General features: G+C 41.6%; 1 protein-coding gene and 1 long non-coding RNA gene across 4 annotated transcripts in view; one reads left to right on the top strand and one right to left on the bottom strand.

Annotated features, from left to right (window-relative positions):
- Positions 1 to 17,076, bottom strand: part of specc1la (sperm antigen with calponin homology and coiled-coil domains 1-like a) — a 65,796-nt gene extending 48,720 nt beyond the window's left edge. Inside the window, exon 1 of the mRNA XM_061907024.1 lies at positions 16,906 to 17,076. The gene's annotated coding sequence lies outside the window, so the exon portion shown is untranslated. The remainder of the gene's footprint in view (positions 1 to 16,905) is intronic.
- The window catches only part of LOC133556778 (uncharacterized), a 48,936-nt gene that overhangs the window by 12,553 nt on the left and 18,560 nt on the right, over positions 1 to 17,823 (top strand). For 2 of the 3 annotated variants that reach the window (XR_009807595.1, XR_009807596.1), the window contains one exon: positions 16,931 to 17,071. This is a non-coding gene — a long non-coding RNA (uncharacterized LOC133556778). Of the gene's footprint in view, positions 1 to 16,654; positions 16,766 to 16,930; positions 17,072 to 17,823 lie in introns of those variants that run through there. The other variant, XR_009807597.1, reaches the window with a different exon arrangement.

Here is a 17,823-nt window from a genome sequence, read left to right as displayed (position 1 = left end):
TCTCACCCTATCTCTAAGGGAGAGACCCGCCACCCGGCTGAGGAAACTCATTTCGGCCGCTTGTACCCGTGATCTTATCCTTTCGGTCATGACCCAAAGCTCATGACCATAGGTGAGGATGGGAACGTAGATCCACCGGTAAATTGAGAGCTTTGCCTTCTGGCTCAGCTCCTTCTTCACCACAACGGATCGATACAACGTCCGCATTACTGAAGACGCCGCACCGATCCGCCTGTCGATCTCACGATCCACTCTTCCCCCACTCGTGAACAAGACTCCTAGGTACTTGAACTCCTCCACTTGGGGCAGGGTCTCCTCCCCAACCCGGAGATGGCACTCCACCCTTTTCCGGGCGAGAACCATGGACTCGGACTTGGAGGTGCTGATTCTCATTCCGGTCGCTTCACACTCGGCTGCGAACCGATCCAGTGAGAGCTGAAGATCCCGGCCAGATGAAGCCCTCAGGACTACATCATCTGCAAAAAGCAGAGATCTAATCCCGTGGCCACCAAACCGGATCCCCTCAACGCCTTGGCTGCGCCTAGAAATTCTGTCCATAAAAGTTATGAAAAGAATCGGTGACAAAGGACAGCCTTTGTCACCGATTCTGTGTCACCGATTCAATCAATCAAAAATCAATTAATCAAAGCCTTTTTGTCTTTGCCAACCGGGAGTAATGACAGCGTGAATATGACAAAAAATACAAGACAGATATTTTTGCACATAATTTACGTCCTATCAGCCTATTTGAGTTTAATGCAGTTTTCAATTACTTTTTATGTATTTCCAAGGGGTTCATATTGTAATGCAAATTTGTGTAATTTTTCCTCAGTTTTATGATTTTAGTTTAGGAGTGTATTAAGGAGAGGCAACAATAGTAGTTACTTTCTCCAACAAATTATGCACTAAAATAAAATAGTCTTGCATGAAAAAACGTGAGACTTCCTTGCTTGTGCAGACTTTCTGTCCGGGTCTGATGAGAACCTTACTGGATGCCGTGATAGCCACAAAAGTTACTTGGGACACAGCTGGAAGCTATGAGTAAATGCTTAAGACAGACATGGACGTATTTTTGCTCAAAGCCTCTAAAAGCAAAAAAAAAAAGTGTATCCAAGTGATTTATCTTACACAGGAAGCCATTTAAACAACCGTTCTCTGATTCCGTGGTCTGTTGTTTTTCAGATAATATTTTTTTGTAGGAGTATGAAAGTAAACATCATTTCAAAAGCAGCAATAAAGCAGGCTGTGTGACCATCTTGAAGTGTTTAATAAACAGGTACTCTGGCTTCTTCCCACACTCTAAAATATAAATTAGGCCCCTTCTGAAAATAGCGGTGCACAAATGAGCTTACAAATACCCCTCCTTATTAAAAGCTTCAACAGCTAAGGGGCATTTCGCTGCCAAAACAAGCGCTTCCTGTGACGCCGCCTGCAAAAACAAACAAACAAAAGGCGTACATGCAGACGAGCACGCACCGGCAGTCTGCTTGAAACAGAACAGATCAGTATTAAACCGGCATGTTACAAGCCAACATATGCTTGACAATAAATAAAACAGACTAATATATGGTGAAGCCAGGAAACTATCCAGCAATGTAAAGACTAATACAGCATCTCACAAAGTGGGTCCACTTAGATCAGGGGTAGGGAACCTACGGCTCGCGAGCCGGATGTGGCTCTTTTGATGACTGCATCTGGCTCTTGGATAAATCAATCAGTGTTTACTTATATAGCCCTAAATCACTAGTGTCTCAAAGGGCTGCACAAACCACCACGACATCCTCGGTGGGCCCACACAAGGGCAAGGAAAACTCACACCCAGTGGGACGTCGGTGACAATAATGACTATGAGAACCTTAGAGAGGAGGAAAGCAATGGATGTCGAGCGGGTCTAACATGATACTGTGAAAGTTCAATCCACAATGGATCCAACACAGTCGCGAGAGTCCAGTCCAAAGCGGATCCAACACAGCAGCGAGAGTCCCGTTCACAGCGGAGCCAGCAGGAAACCATCCCAAGCGGAGGCGGATCAGCAGCGCAGAGATGTCCCCAGCCGATACACAGGCAAGCAGTACATGGCCACCGGATCGGACCGGACCCCCTCCACAAGGGAGAGTGGGACATAGAAGAAAAAGAAAAGAAACGGCAGATCAACTGGTCTAAAAAGGGAGTCTATTTAAAGGCTAGAGTATACAAATGAGTTTTAAGGTGAGACTTAAATGCTTCTACTGAGGTGGCAGCGCGAACTGTTACCGGGAGGGCATTCCAGAGTACTGGAGCCCGAACGGAAAACGCTCTATAGCCCGCAGACTTTTTTTGGGCTTTGGGAATCACTAATAAGCCGGAGTCCTTTGAAGGCAGATTTCTTGCCGGGACATATGGTACAATACAATCGGCAAGATAGGATGGAGCTAGACCGTGTAGTATTTTATACGTAAGTAGTAAAACCTTAAAGTCACATCTTAAGTGCACAGGAAGCCAGTGCAGGTGAGCCAGTACAGGCGTAATGTGATCAAACTTTCTTGTTCTTGTTCTGGGTAGAATCTGAGCTGACATTGCTTAACACGATAAGTAATAAATAATAACATTCTCATGCATTCTTATGTTCAAGAAAGTGCGCTAATGGTAAGAAGTAATTTATTAATTATTGGTTAGTGTGAGTCTTGCCCTCCAGGGGGTTCTTAAGACCACCAAGCACCAACATGAGAGCCTGTTTCAGGGTTACAATATTGTTTTATTATTCAATAAGTCTCTCAGTTGCTTTCCAACAATTGTCTTTTTCTCTTTCGTTCTCGCTCCCGCTCGGGCTCCAGCCCCAACCCCGTCTCCCCTCTTGGCTGCTGCTTATAACATTGCGACAGGTGATTAGATAACAAGGCCCAGGTGGGCCGTCTGCGCACCTGTCGCTGATTTCGAGGCCGGTCCTGGCAACACCTTGCTTCGCTGCAGGCCCACAGGCCACGCACCCTCCACAGTTAGCTTCAGAATAAAAATGTTATTAAAAAGAATAAGAGACCTATTATACTCTACAAATGTTGGTCTTACTTAAAAATGCACGCGTTTAGTTGTGTTTAGTGTAAAAAAAAATATTACATGGCTCTCACGGAAATACATTTTAAATTATTTGGCTTCTTGGCTCTCTCAGCCAAAAAGTTTCCCGACCCCTGACTTAGATAGACCGCATTTTTCGGACTATAAGTCGCAGTTTTTTTCATAGTTTGGCCAGGGGTGCGACTTATACTCAGGAGCGACTTATGTGTGAAATTATTAACACATTACCGTAAAATATCAAATAATATTATTTAGCTCATTCACGTAAGAGACTAGACGTATAAGATTTAATCGGATTTAGCAATTAGGAGTGACAGATTGTTTAGTAAACGTATAGCATGTTCTATATGTTATAGTTATTTGAATGACTTTTACCATAATATGTTACGTTAACATAGCAGGCACCTTCTCCGTTGGTTATTTATGCCTCATATAACGTACACACGAGGGGCGTGGTCAATATGACATCATCACGTAATCTGCAGAATTGGCGAAAATGCCTCTATTTTCTTCAAAAAGGTTAAAACAATTAATTGACCTACCGTATTTTCCGGACTATAAGTCGCAGTTTTTTCCATAGTTTGGAAAGGGATGCGACTTATACTCAGGAGCGACTTATGTGTGAAATTATTAAACACATTACTGTAAAAAAACAAATAATATTATTTATCTGATTCACGTAAGAGACTAGACGTATAAAATTTCTTTAGATTTATTGATTAGGAGTGACAGATTGTTTGGTAAACGTATAGCATGTTCTATATGTTATAGTTATTTGAATGACTCTTACCATAATATGTTATGTTAACATAGCAGGCACCTTCTCAGTTGGTTATTTATGCCTCATATAACGTACACTTATTCAGCCTGTTGTTCACTATCATTTATTTATTTTAAATTGCCTTTCAAATGTCTATTCTTGGTGTTGGGTTTTATCAAATACATTTCCCCAAAAATGCGACTTATACTCCAGTGCGACTTATATATGTTTTTTTCCTTCTTTATATGTGTTTTCGGCAGGTGCGACTTATACTCGGGAGTGACTTATACTCCGAAAAATACGGTACAGTTCCAGTCAGAACTTTACATAAACTCACTTGTACCGTTCTTTTACAATGAAGCAATGATTGTACAAAGTATATCTTCCAAGATGTGTAAAAACAAGAGCACAATTGTGTATGTATTTTGTTGTAATGGGTCAAAGATACCAGGGTTTCCCCTACATGTAAATGATGTGAAGTGTGAATTATATTTATATAGCGCTTTTTCTCTAGTGACTCAAAGCGCTTTACATAGTGAAACCCAATATCTAAGTTACATTTAAAACAGTGTGGGTGGCACTGGGAGCAGGTGGGTAAAGTGTCTTGCCCAAGGACACAACGGCAGTGACTAGGATGGCAGGAGCGGGAATAGAACCTGCAGGATGGCGGAAGCGGGAATCGAACCTGCAACCCTCAAGTTGCTGGCACGGCCACTCTACCAACCGAGCTAAACCGCCGCTAAACACTTTTTTTTTTCAAATGTAATTTTTCGGAGTATAAGTCGCTTCGGAGTATAAGTCGCACTTGCCGAAAATGCATATAAAGAAGGAAAAAAAACATATGTAAGTCACACTGGAGTATAAGTCGCATTTTTGGGGGCTAATGCATCTAAACAAGATCTACATAAAATCCATCTTACCCAAAACAGAGCTGCCAGACTAGCTCTCCATTGCTCATTAAGGACTGGCATTGAGATCATGCATCATGAATTGTCATGGATGAAAGTTGGTGAAAGACTAGCGTGTAGTTTGATTCCATTTTTAAAAAACATCTATACATACCATAAACCTTCATATCTGTATTCTCAGATGTTTCTTACCAGTGACAGTCACAAACACGGTACCAGGCTAGACCCTAACCCTAAGAGGTGCTCTCACCCGTCTTAAACCCAAAAGTGATGTTTTGAAAAAGACTGTAATGTATCGGGCAATCACTTACTGGAATCGACTTCCACAATATCTGCTATCAATCACCAGCATAGTGAGCTTTATGAATAGACTAAAAGGAGAAGTATTGCGTAAAGAGATTATTCTAGATCAGGGGTCGGGAACCTTTTTGGCTGAGAGAGCCATGAAAGCCAAATATTTCAAAATGTATTTCCTTGAGAGCCATATAATATTTTTTTAACGCTGAATAAAACTAAATAGGTACATTTTTTAAGTAAGACCAACATTTTTAGAGTATATTACGTCTCTAATTATTTTTAATAACATTGTTATTTCTTGAACAGGTGCGGTAGAAAACGGATGGATGGATTAAAATGCATGAGAATGTTTTATATTTTGAACGTTATTTGTAACATCGTGATTACCGGCGGAATTATTCATTCCTTATCGTGTTAAGCAACGTCAGCTAAGATTTATCTGAGAGCCAGATGCAGTCATCAAAAGAGCCACATCTGGCTCGCGAGCCATAGGTTCCCTACCCCTGTTCTAGATTGTACCTAATGTCATGACTGTTTTTATTGACTATTGAGTATTTTATTGATTATGGGATAAGCAGCAGAAAATGGATGGATGATACTTTTTCGTCACTTATTGTCTTTGGTACACTAATGTGTATATTTTAGGCCATTGGTTATTTGTCTTATTTTTGCAAAAATTTATACAGTATATATATTTTTATATTGCTATTTTTATTATTGGTATGAAAATTATTATGTAACAAAAGTTATTAGTATTTTTTGGTTCTTTGTTGTTGCTATTTTTATATTATGACAATTTATTATTGGGTCATGTTGTACTGCATTTGAATCTTTTGTTTTGTGGCTGTGTGATGTTTTTTGCCTGGACCCCAGGAAGAATAGTCTCCACTGTGGTGTAGACTAATGGGGATCCTTAATAAACTAAACTAAACTAAACTAATAAAGAAGGAAAAAAACATACTGTTTCGACTTGCACCTTTTTTCTGTATATGTGAAAAAGTCAATAAAAAAAAGTTGGATTAAGAAGGAAAAAAACATATGTAAGTTGCACTGATGTATAAGTCGCATTTTTTGAGGAAATGTATTTAATAAAATCCAACACCAAAAATAGACACTTGAAAGGCAATTTAAAATAAATAAAGAATAGTGAACAACAGGCTGAATAAGTGTACGTTATATGAGGCATAAATAACCAACTGAGAAGGTGCCTGCTATGTTAACGTAACATATTATGGTAAGAGTCATTCAAATAACTATAACATATAGAACGTGCTATACCTTTACTAAACAATCTGTCACTCCTACTTGCTAAATTCGATTAAATCTTATACGTCTAGTCTCTTACGTGAATGAGCTAAATAATATTATTTGATATTTTACGGTAATGTGTTAATAATTTCACACATAAGTCGCTCCTGAGTATAAGTCGCACCCCTGGCCAAACTATGGAAAAAATTGCCACTTATAGTCTGAAAAATACGGCAGGTCAATTAATTGTTTTAACCTTTCTGAAGAAAATACAGGCATTTTCACCAATTCTGCAGATTACGTGATGATGTCATATTGACCACGCCCTCACCACACCCACTCCACCACAAGTATACAGTCGTCAAAAAAGTTGACATACATGGCTGTCTTGAGTTTCCAATCATTTCTACAACTCTTGTATTTATTGTGATAGAGTGATTGGAGCAAATACTTGTTGGTCACAAAAAACATTCATGAAGTTTGGTTCTTTTATGAATTTATTATGGGTCTACTGAAAATGTGACCACATCTCCTGGGTCAAAAGTATCCATACAGCAATGTTAATATTTGCTTACATGTCCCCTGGCAAGTTTCACTGCAATTACGTCTCTCCTTCTCACAGAGATGTAAACCAAGTGCACCTTCTTACATACATCACATACTGTCAGAGAGGTAGAAACATGGTAACATTAGCTGTGATGCTAAGGGTGTGGTGCGAGTGGTAATGCTAAAGAAAGAAGGTGCGAATCTGGTAACAAATGGAGAAATAATTAATTCCCAAGAAAAACAGCACGAGGTGCATCGTCTGGCGGTGGTTTGGCTTTAAGCGGGAATATGTTCTACATTTATGCGGCAAAAGCGTTGCTACAAAAACTAGCAGCACTGCTAATGTAGCATCATTTGAATAGTCACCCACTAGACACTGAATACAACTATATACATGCATTTTTAAGAAAGACCAACATTTTTAGAGTATAATAAGTCGGTATAGCTCGGTTGGTAGAGTGGCCGTGCCAGCAACTTGAGGGTTGCAGGTTCGATTCCCGCTTCCGCCATCCTAGTCACTGCCGTTGTGTCCTTGGGCAAGACACTTTACCCACATGCTCCCAGTGCCACCCACACTGGTTTAAATGTAACTTAGATATTGGGTTTCACTATGTAAAGCGCTTTGAGTCACTAGAGAAAAGCGCTTTATAAATATAATTCACTTCACTTATTCTTTTTAATAACATTGTTATTCTGAGGCTAACCAACAATAAATTAAACACTTTTTACCATTAATGCGACTTCTTCAACAGGTGCGGTAGAAACCGGAAGGATGGATGAAAATGCATGAGAATGTTTTATATTTTGAACGTTATTTTTGACACTGTGATTACCAGCAGAATTATTCATTACTTATCGTGTTAAGCAATGTCAGCTAAAATTTATCTGAGAGCCAGATGCAGTCATCAAAAGAGCCACATTTGGCTCTAGAGCCATAGGTTCCCTACCCCTGCATTAGATAGAGAAGTGCGTTAAACTCTGCATCAACATCTTCGGCCGGTGCCACACCAACAAAATGCCGAAGCAACTATTCCCAGATCAACACCGTATGAAAAAAAAAAGTCAACAACTGAAGGAGATAAAGTCCGCAGGAACCTACCTCATAGTGAAGGACATACACTATTTGATTTCCTATTACGCAGCTAATTTTAATTTGACAGTTTTTTAAATATATTGTGTGACATCATGCACAAAAGTGCATTTTATTTCTTTAAACTACTGCAATGGCGTTCTGTACAAAAAGTGCACTTTAATTTTTGTGTTGTTTTGATATGTCATCTTAGTGACATCATGCACAAAAGTGCACTTATAGCTTGTTTTAAAATGTCTCTGACAATCTTGCATTTTTCTGTTTAGGAAATAGCATGAATGTTTGTGCCACCGCTTAATAAATACAGTTTTGGTAAATTGACTTAGTTGGGATTTCCCTCTCTGCATGAAAGTTTAAAATGAGCATATATTAATGCAGTATGAAGAAGAATGTTTTAATGTAGACACGTAGAATCATCAAACTGCTGTGATTATATGCAACAAATGTTCATTCAAGGCCAAGGCAAAATATCGAGATATAAATCGTGTATCGTGACATGGCCCAGAAATAGAGATATTAATAAAAGGCCACATCACCCAGCCCTAGCTCAAACACAACACGCATCCAGCATTCACAGTAAAACGCACAGACAAGACTGCAAGTAAAAGTACAACATCACAACTTACCACCTCACAGGAAATGCACCCAACATGGGCGAGCTACCGCTACGTGTTGCACAGTGCTTGCACACAGTCGCAGTTTCATCCACCGCTTCCTTACCGCCGTCGTTAAAAGTTCACACTAAATCTCTTTACCGCTCTCTATGTCTACAACATGAAAACATCCACAACTCTTCTGCATCTCCTTCTTATATATATATATATATATATATATATATACATACATATACATATATATATATATTTTTTTTTTATATAGCGCTTTTCTCTAGTGACTCAAAGCGCTTTACATAGTGAAACCCAATATCTAAGTTACATTTAAACCAGTGTGGGTGGCACTGGGAGCAGGTGGGTAAAGTGTCTTGCCCAAGGACACAACGGCAGAGACTATGATGACGGAAGAGGGAATCGAACCTGCAACCCTCAAGTTGCTGGCACGGCCGCTCTACCAACCGAGCTATGCGTACACCCTCGTATGATCAGAGCAACACATACACACTCCAAACTTTTAACCATATTTTTTAGAGATGTCCGATAATATCGGACTGCCAATATTATCGGCCGAGCAATGCTTTAAAATGTATTATCGGAAATTATCGGTATCGGTTTCAATAAGTAAAATTCATGACTTTTTAAACCGCCGCTGTGTACACGGACGTAGGGAGGAGTCCAGAGAGCCAATAAACCTTAAAAGGCACTGCCTTTGCGTGCCAGCCCAATCACATGATATTTACGGCTTTTAACACACACACAAGTCAATGCAATGCATACTTGGTCAACAGCCATACAGGTCACCCTGACCGTATAAACAACTTTAACACTGTTACAAATATGCGCCACACTGTGAACCCACACCAAACAAGAATGACAAACACATTTCGGGAGAACATCCGCACGACACGACATAAACACAACAGAACAAATACCCAGAACCCCTTGCACCAATAACTCTTCCGGGACGCTACAATATACACCCCTCGCTACCCCTAACCCCCCTCCTCAACCTCCTCACATGTCCCAAATTCCAAGCTGCTGTTTTGAGGCTTGTTAAAAAAAAATAATGCACTTTGTGACTTCAATAATAAATATGGCAGTACCATGTTGGCATTTTTTTTCCATAACTTGAGTTGATTTATTTTGGAAAACCTTGTTACATTGTTTTCATGTATCCAGCGGGGCACCAAAATAAAATTAGGCATAATAATGTGTTAATTCCACGACTGTATATATCGGTATGGGTTGATATCGATATTGGTAAATTAAGAGTTGGACAATATCGGATATCGGCAAAAAAGCCATTATCGGACATCTCTAATATTTTTAGGAATTCGATTGATTAAATGGTAAATGGTTGTACTTGTATAGCGCTTTTCAACCGCTTTTTAAAGGAGCCCAAAGCGCTTTGACAGTATTTCCACATTCACCCATTCATACACACAATGATGGCAGGAGCTGCCATGCAAGGCGCTAACCAGGTCCCATCAGGAGCAAGGGTGAAGTGTCTTGCCCAAGGTAGAAAGTGGGGATTGAACCAGTAACCCTCAGATTGCTGGCACGGTCACTCTCCCAACTTCGCCACGCCGTCCCTGAACTATAAGCCGCACTTGAAATTATTTCATTTCTCAAAAGACGGAACGATAATCCTCAACAAAAACTGGAGCTTTGTTTTCTTCATGCTTTTAACTCGCTGCACATGCTGGAAAGAAGTAACGAGGGCAGAACAATGAATTTATTGACAGTGCAGTGTGAAAGACAATTTGTATACTTCGCAATTAAGTAAACACAGTCTCGAAAGAAAAAAAAAGCGCTGAGGAGACACTTTTTGATGAAACATCCACATTTCGATGTCCGGCCCGAGCCCTTGGCCTCTTGAAACTGCGGCCCTCTTCATTTTGTAGCTGAATAGCCCTGGCTTAAAGTCTGTAGCTGAGACATACTTGGCCACTCCATCACCTTCAGCAAGGCAGTTGTCAACTTGGAGATCAAATTGGATTTATTATGTTGAAAAACCGCCAGTTTCCGAAGGGCGGAGATCATGATTCGCTCCAGAATGTCATAGTTCTTCTTGGAATTCATGTTTCCGCTTTGTGAACCACAGCAATAATGCTGCCCCAGACCCACTTCAACCAAACATATCCAAATATCAATTCTGTCGTATTCTTTCCTAAACGGGTATACTGTAAATCCTTGCTTATTGCTGTTAATGCAGCAACTATTCTCGTCTCCAATGTCAACATTTTTGACGGATGAAGAATTGGCTTCCACGACCCACTCAATTGACAGTGTACCCTAATTGAGCAGACGCCATACCACATACTCCAAGACTGCCTACCCTATCTATGCCCACCTGAGGACAACACACTCCTTGACCTGCTCAACTTCAACCCTGACACAGTGAGCCGGCTGCAACGCCTGAAGCAAACTGCCGCAAAGACAAGAAATAAATGAGAAATGGGTTGTACTTGTATAGCGCTTTTCTACCTTCAAGGTACTCAAAGCGCTTTGACACTACTTCCACATTTACCCATTCACACACACATTCACACACTGATGGAGGGAGCTGCCATGCAAGGCGCCAACCAGCACCCATCAGGAGCAAGGGTGAAGTGTCTTGCTCAGGACACCACGGCCGTGACGAGGTTGGTACTAGGTGGGAATTGAACCAGGGACCCCTGGGTTGCGCACGGCCACTCTCCCACTGCGCCACGCCGTCCCTAAGAAGAATTGCTGTTTCTTGGGTTCTGACCGTGGCGAATTAACTTTCGCAAAGTAGAAATCCAAAACGGAATAAGGAATAAGTGACAATGTTTCAACGTTTTTGTGTGCGCATATTCTAACGGCCCGCAGAGACAAAGATAGTGAATGGATGGTCTCCTGCTGGCCCCACCATGGACTGGACTCTCAGTAGTATGTTCGATCCACTATGGACTGTACTCTCACTTTTATGTTAGATCCACTATGGACTAGACTCTCACTATTATGTTAGATCCACTATGGACTGTACTCTTACTACTATGTTCGATCCAATATGGACTGTACTCTCACTTTTATGTTGGATCCACTATGGACTGGACTCTCACTATTATGTTAGATCCACTATGGACTGGACTCTCACTATTATGTTAGATCCACTATGGATTGGACTCTCACAATATTATGCTCGAGCCACTCGACGTCCATTGCACCGGTTGCACATCTGCGGTCCCTTCAAAGGTTTCTCATTGTCCCATTGGGTTGAGTTTTTCCTTGCCCCGATGTGGGATCTGAGCCGAGGATGTCCTTGTGGCTTGTGCAGCCCTTTGAGACACTCGTGATTTAGGGCTATATAGGTAAACATTGAATGACCGACAAGAGTAATTGCTTCTTTTCTTTCATTCCGCTACAGATAACTCAAAAAATTATAGGCAAGGCACATTTTGATTACACTTTCCGGAAATATCAAAAATAGGGTAGGCTGGATCACTGTCTGGATTCAGAAGTTTTTTTTTACTATTGGGAGGCAGGGGGTCTTGCTCTCCAAATGCTTTTCTAGTTGGATACAGCAGGATAGCTCCATCCTATCTTGCTGATTGTATTGTACCATATGTCCAGGCAAGAAGTCTGCGTTCAAAGAACTCCGGCTTATTATGGTAAATGGGTTATACTTGTATAGCGCTTTTCTACCTTCAAGGTACTCAAAGCGCTTTGACACTATTTCCACATTCACACGCTGATGGCGGGAGCTGCCGTGCAAGTCGCTAACCACGACCCATCAGGAGCAAGGGTGAAGTGTCTTACCCAAAGACACAACGGACTTGACGAGGTTGGTAGAAGGTGGGGATTGAACCAGGTACCCCCAGGTTACTGGCACGGCCACTCTCCCAACCGCACCACACTGTCCCCTAACTATTACTTAGTGAATCCCAGAGCCCCCAAAATATCTGCGGGATATAGAGCGTTTTCTATTCGGGCTCCAGTACTCTGGAATGCCCTCCCGGTAACAGTTCGAGATGCTACCTCAGTAGAACCATTCAAGTCCCATCTTAAAACTCATTTTTATACTCCTTTAAATAGACCCCCCAATATAGACCAGTTGATCTGCCGTCTCTTTTCAGGGCACAGATTTTGGTGACCACAGATGAAGTACTAGCTGTTCAAAGTCTGGACCTGGGGTGGACCACTCATCTGTGCATCAGTTGGGGACGTCTCTGCGCTGCCGACCTGTCTCCACTCAAGATGATCTCCTGCTGGCCCCACTATGGACTGGACTCTGACGCTATTAACTAGATCAGTGGTTTCTAACCTTGCCGGAGGAACCGAACCCCACCAGTTTCATAAGCACATTCAATCAATCAATCAATGTTTACTTATATAGCCCTGAATCACTAGTCTCAAAGGGCTGCACAAACCACAACACAAACCACAACGACATCCTCGGTAGGCCCACATAAGGGCAAGGAAAACTCACACCCAGTGGGACGTCGGTGACAATGATGACTATGAGAACCTTGGAGAGGACGAAAGCAATGGATGTCGAGCGGGTCTAACATGATACTGTGAAAGTTCAATCCATAAAGGATCCAACACAGTCGCGAGAGTCCAGTCCAAAGCGGATCCAACCCAGCAGCGAGAGTCCCGTTCACAGCGGAGCCAGCAGGAAAACATCCCAAGCGGAGGCGGATCAGCAGCGCAGAGATGTCCCCAGCCGATACACAGGCAAGCAGTACATGGCCACCGGATTGGACCGGACCCCCTCCACAAGGGAGAGTGGGACATAGGAGAAAAAGAAAAGAAACGGCAGATCAACTGGTCTAAAAAGGGAGTCTATTTAAAGGCTAGATTATACAAATGAGATTTAAGGTGAGACTTAAATGCTTCTACTGAGGTGGCATCTCGAACTGTTACCGGGAGGGCATTCCAGAGTACTGGAGCCCGAACGGAAATTCACCGAACATGTTGTTTTTTTTCAAATTCAAGACAAGGTTATATGTTTTTGGTAACACTTTAGTATGGGGAACATATTCTAAGTAACAAATACTTAATTTAAAAGAGTTAGGGTTAGAAGGCCAGGGTTATAATAAGTCCATGCCGAATAAGGCATTAATAAGTACTTAATGATGACTAGTTAAGAGCCAATATTTTACCATTTTGCATGTTAATAAGCAACTAATTAATGGTGAATATGTTCCCCATACTTAAGTGTTACTATGTTTTTTTACTGGTGCACAAAATGAACCATGCATGAACATCACCTAGTTCAAAGAACAAAACCAACACAGTGCATAAACCTACAACAAATTACACACCTGCAAATCAGTGTGACTTCTGCTGTTGCCGTATCCGTAATACGTCGATAGGGAGAAGTTTTTATTCACACGATGAGTCGGGTGTGTTTTGACCTCTGCCGAACTCCTGAGGCCGACTCACCGAACCCCTAGGGTTCGATCCAACCCAGGTTAAGAACCACTGAACTAGATCCACTCTACGTCCATTGCATAGGCTGCACAGAGGTTTGTCATTGTAGCCCATTGGGTTGAGTTTTGTGGGATCTGAGCTGAGGATGTCGTTGTGGCTTGTGCAGCCCTTTGAGACACTCGTGATTTAGGGCTATATAAACAAACTTTGATTGATTGACTGATTGATTGATTGATTGACCTGTGATACCAGATGAAACACTCATCCAACAGCTAAACAATCCACCAAAGCTGAAACTGTTCACTTGGGAACAACATTTCTATTTCCCCAAATCTTAGCAAACATGAAATAAATCAGGTAAATTCCTTTTCTAAATCCTCTGAACATGTCAAAAATTGAATCATGTGAAATGTAGAACCATCCCCTTGATAAAGAAACAAATGATGCGTAAATGTGGAAGAGTTTGCTCTGTGGATCATTCTGCTTGCAACACCAGTCACCATGAATTGATTAACGTGGACCCCGACTTAAACAAGTTGAAAAACTTATTCCGGTGTTACCATTTAGTAGTCAATTGTACGGAATATGTACTGTACTGTGCAATCTACTAATAAAAGTTTCAATTAATCAATCAATCTGAACTGTGCTCCTCCTGGATAGGTTGATTGGCAACACTAAATGGCCCCTAGTGTGTGAATGTTGTCTGTCCATCTGTGTTGGCTCTGAGGTGGTGACTTGTCCAGGGTGTACCCAAATGCAGCTGTGATAGGCTCCAGCACCCCCTTAACGGTTGAAATGGATGGATGGAATCGGCATACCTACAATTAGCATTACAGCTAACGCCCCTATTAGAGGCCTACTGAAACCCACTACTACCGACCACACAGTCTGATAGTTTATATATCAATGATGAAATATTAACATTGCAACACATGCCAATACGGCTTTTTTAGTTTACTAAATTGCAATTTTAAATTTCCCGCGAAGTATCCGGTTGTAGCGGACATGTTCTATAAGTCGTCTCTTTTCATCGCATAATTACACAGTATTCTGGACTTCTGTGTTGCTGAATATTTTGCAATTTCTTCAATTAATGATGGAGAAGTCAAAGAAGAAAGCTGTAGGTGGGAAGCGGTGGATTGCAGCTGCCTTTAGCAACACAAACACAGCCGGTCTTTCCTTGTTTACATTCCCGAAGGTGAAGCTAGCGGAGCTTGCGTCCTTCCTTACCTCCTCCCACCGGAGACATTGGCGGCCACCACACCCCTCCGACTTTCAGGTACCATATAATCTCACTAAAACACTAGTAACACAATAAGCAGATAGGGGATTTTCCAGAATTATCCTAGTAAATGTGTCTAATAACCTCTGAATCGTTCCCACTGCCCTCGCCCTTTATTTTTTGTTTTTCTAGTCATTCACTCTCCCTATCCTCATCTACAGATTTTGCATCCTTGCTCAAATTAATGGGGAAATTGTCGCTTTGTCGGTACGAATCGCTCTCGCTGCTGGTGGCCATGATTGTAAACAATGTTAGGATGTGAGGAGCTCTACAACCAGTGAGATGTAGGTGGGAAGCGGTGTATTGCAGCTGCCTTTAGCAACACAAACACAGCCGGTGTTTCCTTGTTTACATTCCGGAAGGTGAAGCTTTACTATGGAACAGAGCGATCAAGCGAACAAGGTTCTCTACCACATGTCAACCGGCAGGTTTCGGTGAGAAAATTGTGGTAATAAGTCGGCTCTTACCCTAGACATGAGCGGAGCTTGCGTCCTCCTGCAGCTGTGGACTCCCTTACCTCCTCCCACCGGAGACATTGGCGGTCACAACACCCGTGGCCACACCCCTACGACTTTCAGGTACCATATAATCTCACTAAAACACTAGTAACACAATAAGCAGATAGGGGATTTTCCAGAACGATCCTAGTAAATGTGTCTAATATCTGAATCGCTCCTACTGCCCTCGCCTTTTGTTTTTATGTTTTTCTAGTCCTTCACCCTCACTATCGAATCTTTCATCCTCGCTCAAATTAACGGGGAAATCATCGCTTTCTCAGTCCGAATCGCTCTCGCTGCTGGTGGCCATGATTGTAAACAATGTGAGGATGTGAGGAGCGCTACAACCCGTGATGTCACGGGCACATCGTCTGCTACTTCCGGTACAGGCAAGGCTTTTTTATTAGCGACCAAAAGTTGCAAACTTTATCGTCGATGTTCTCTACTAAATCCTTTCAGCAAAAATATGGCAATATTGCGAAATGATCAAGTATGAAACATAGAATGGACCTGCTATCCCTGTTTGAATAAGAAAATCTCATTTCAGTAGGCCTTTAAACAAAGCGTCACCTAATTACTAAATCCGTACATTGTCCCATGTAATATTATGTTTAAAGTAAGTAAATATGGTCAGCTCAGTTTTCAAATTAGAATAAGTTTCAGTCCAAATACCATAAAAATGCAAGGCGTGAGCTATCCAGCTAGTTAGCGACAGCGTCAATTAAGCGTTAATTCACTTCCTGTTTGTGTCACATCTTTCAAAACAAAAGCATGCGAGAGAATTTAAGCAGGTACATTGACGACCAACAGAAATTGAAATACCACATTTTAAATATGCTATTATAATTGCAGCATATTAACAGACATACAACATATGGCAATTTGCCGTATTTCTCAAAAGCGGGCGGCGTAAACTTATTTTGAAATATTTCACTAACACATCCAAGTAATTTTGTCTAACAACACGATTCGCCTAAAACCTGGAGAAATAGTGAAAACGTCACTATCCAATTGTTTCAACAAACAGCACCAATATACGCAAATGTGTTTTTTTTAACACTGCTAACACACTGTAAGTCCAGACATTAATTCCCATCTAATGTGTGAGTACAACTTTGGCCATGCTAAAGATGCTAACGCTATGGTGGAGCTAAAGTGGTTAGCATAGCCGGCAAACAAACGTAAGTAAAACATGGGAGAAAATGCTCAAACCTGCTTTTTTCCTCGACTTTTCCAGTGTGGGGGCAGATTGTTTCATGTGCGACGGAAGCCTGCTGTCGACGGCTCAGCGGTTTTTCAAGCCCGAAGCGGAGAGAAGACAGGCAGCATCAGTTCGGGACGTCAGCTCGCCCTCGATGATCCTCTGCACCCTCTTCTGGTCAGCATCACCACACTTTTTTTCTTTTTTTTTTTTTACAAGTTGCTCCTTTTAGCAGGGAAATCCTCACTAAGATCACATTTGGATCTGAAAAAAAATCTGGTGTCACCAAGAACCATCCCAGAAAAAAAAAACGTGGCTTTCCAAGTACCAACATAATGACCAACATGAAAATACAGTAGCGTAGTAGGTCTAAGTATTAATTAAAGGCCTACTGAAATGAGATTTTCCTGCTATGGTCCATTCTGTGTCATACTTGATCATTACGCGATATTGCCGTATTTTTGCTGAAAGGATTTAGTAGAGAACATCCACGATAAAGTTTGCAACTTTTGGTAGCTAACAGAAAAGCCCTGCCTCGACCGGAAGTCGCAGAAGATGACGTCACATGTTGATGGCTCCTCATATATTCACATTGATTTTAATGGGAGCCTCCAACAAAAACAGCTATTCAGACCAAGAAAACGACAATTTCCCCATTAATTTGAGCGAGGATGAAAGATTCGTGTTTGAGGATATCGATAGCGACGGACTAGAAGAAAAAACAAAAACGTGATTGCATTGGGACGGATTCAGATATTTTTAGACACATTTACTAGGATAATTCTGGGAAATCCCTTATCTTTCTATTGTGTTGCTAGTGTTTTAGTGAGTTTAATAGTACCTGATAGTCGGAAGGCTGTATCCACGGGTGTGTTGACGCCAGTGTCTGATGGAAGTTGACGGCAGCTGTTCGGACGGCACAAGCTCAG

This window comes from Nerophis ophidion, linkage group LG07 (assembly GCF_033978795.1).
Source record: "Nerophis ophidion isolate RoL-2023_Sa linkage group LG07, RoL_Noph_v1.0, whole genome shotgun sequence".
Taxonomy (NCBI): domain Eukaryota; kingdom Metazoa; phylum Chordata; class Actinopteri; order Syngnathiformes; family Syngnathidae; genus Nerophis; species Nerophis ophidion.
The sequence above is the reverse complement of the archived record's forward strand: the minus strand, read 5'-3'. Positions and strand labels throughout refer to the sequence as shown.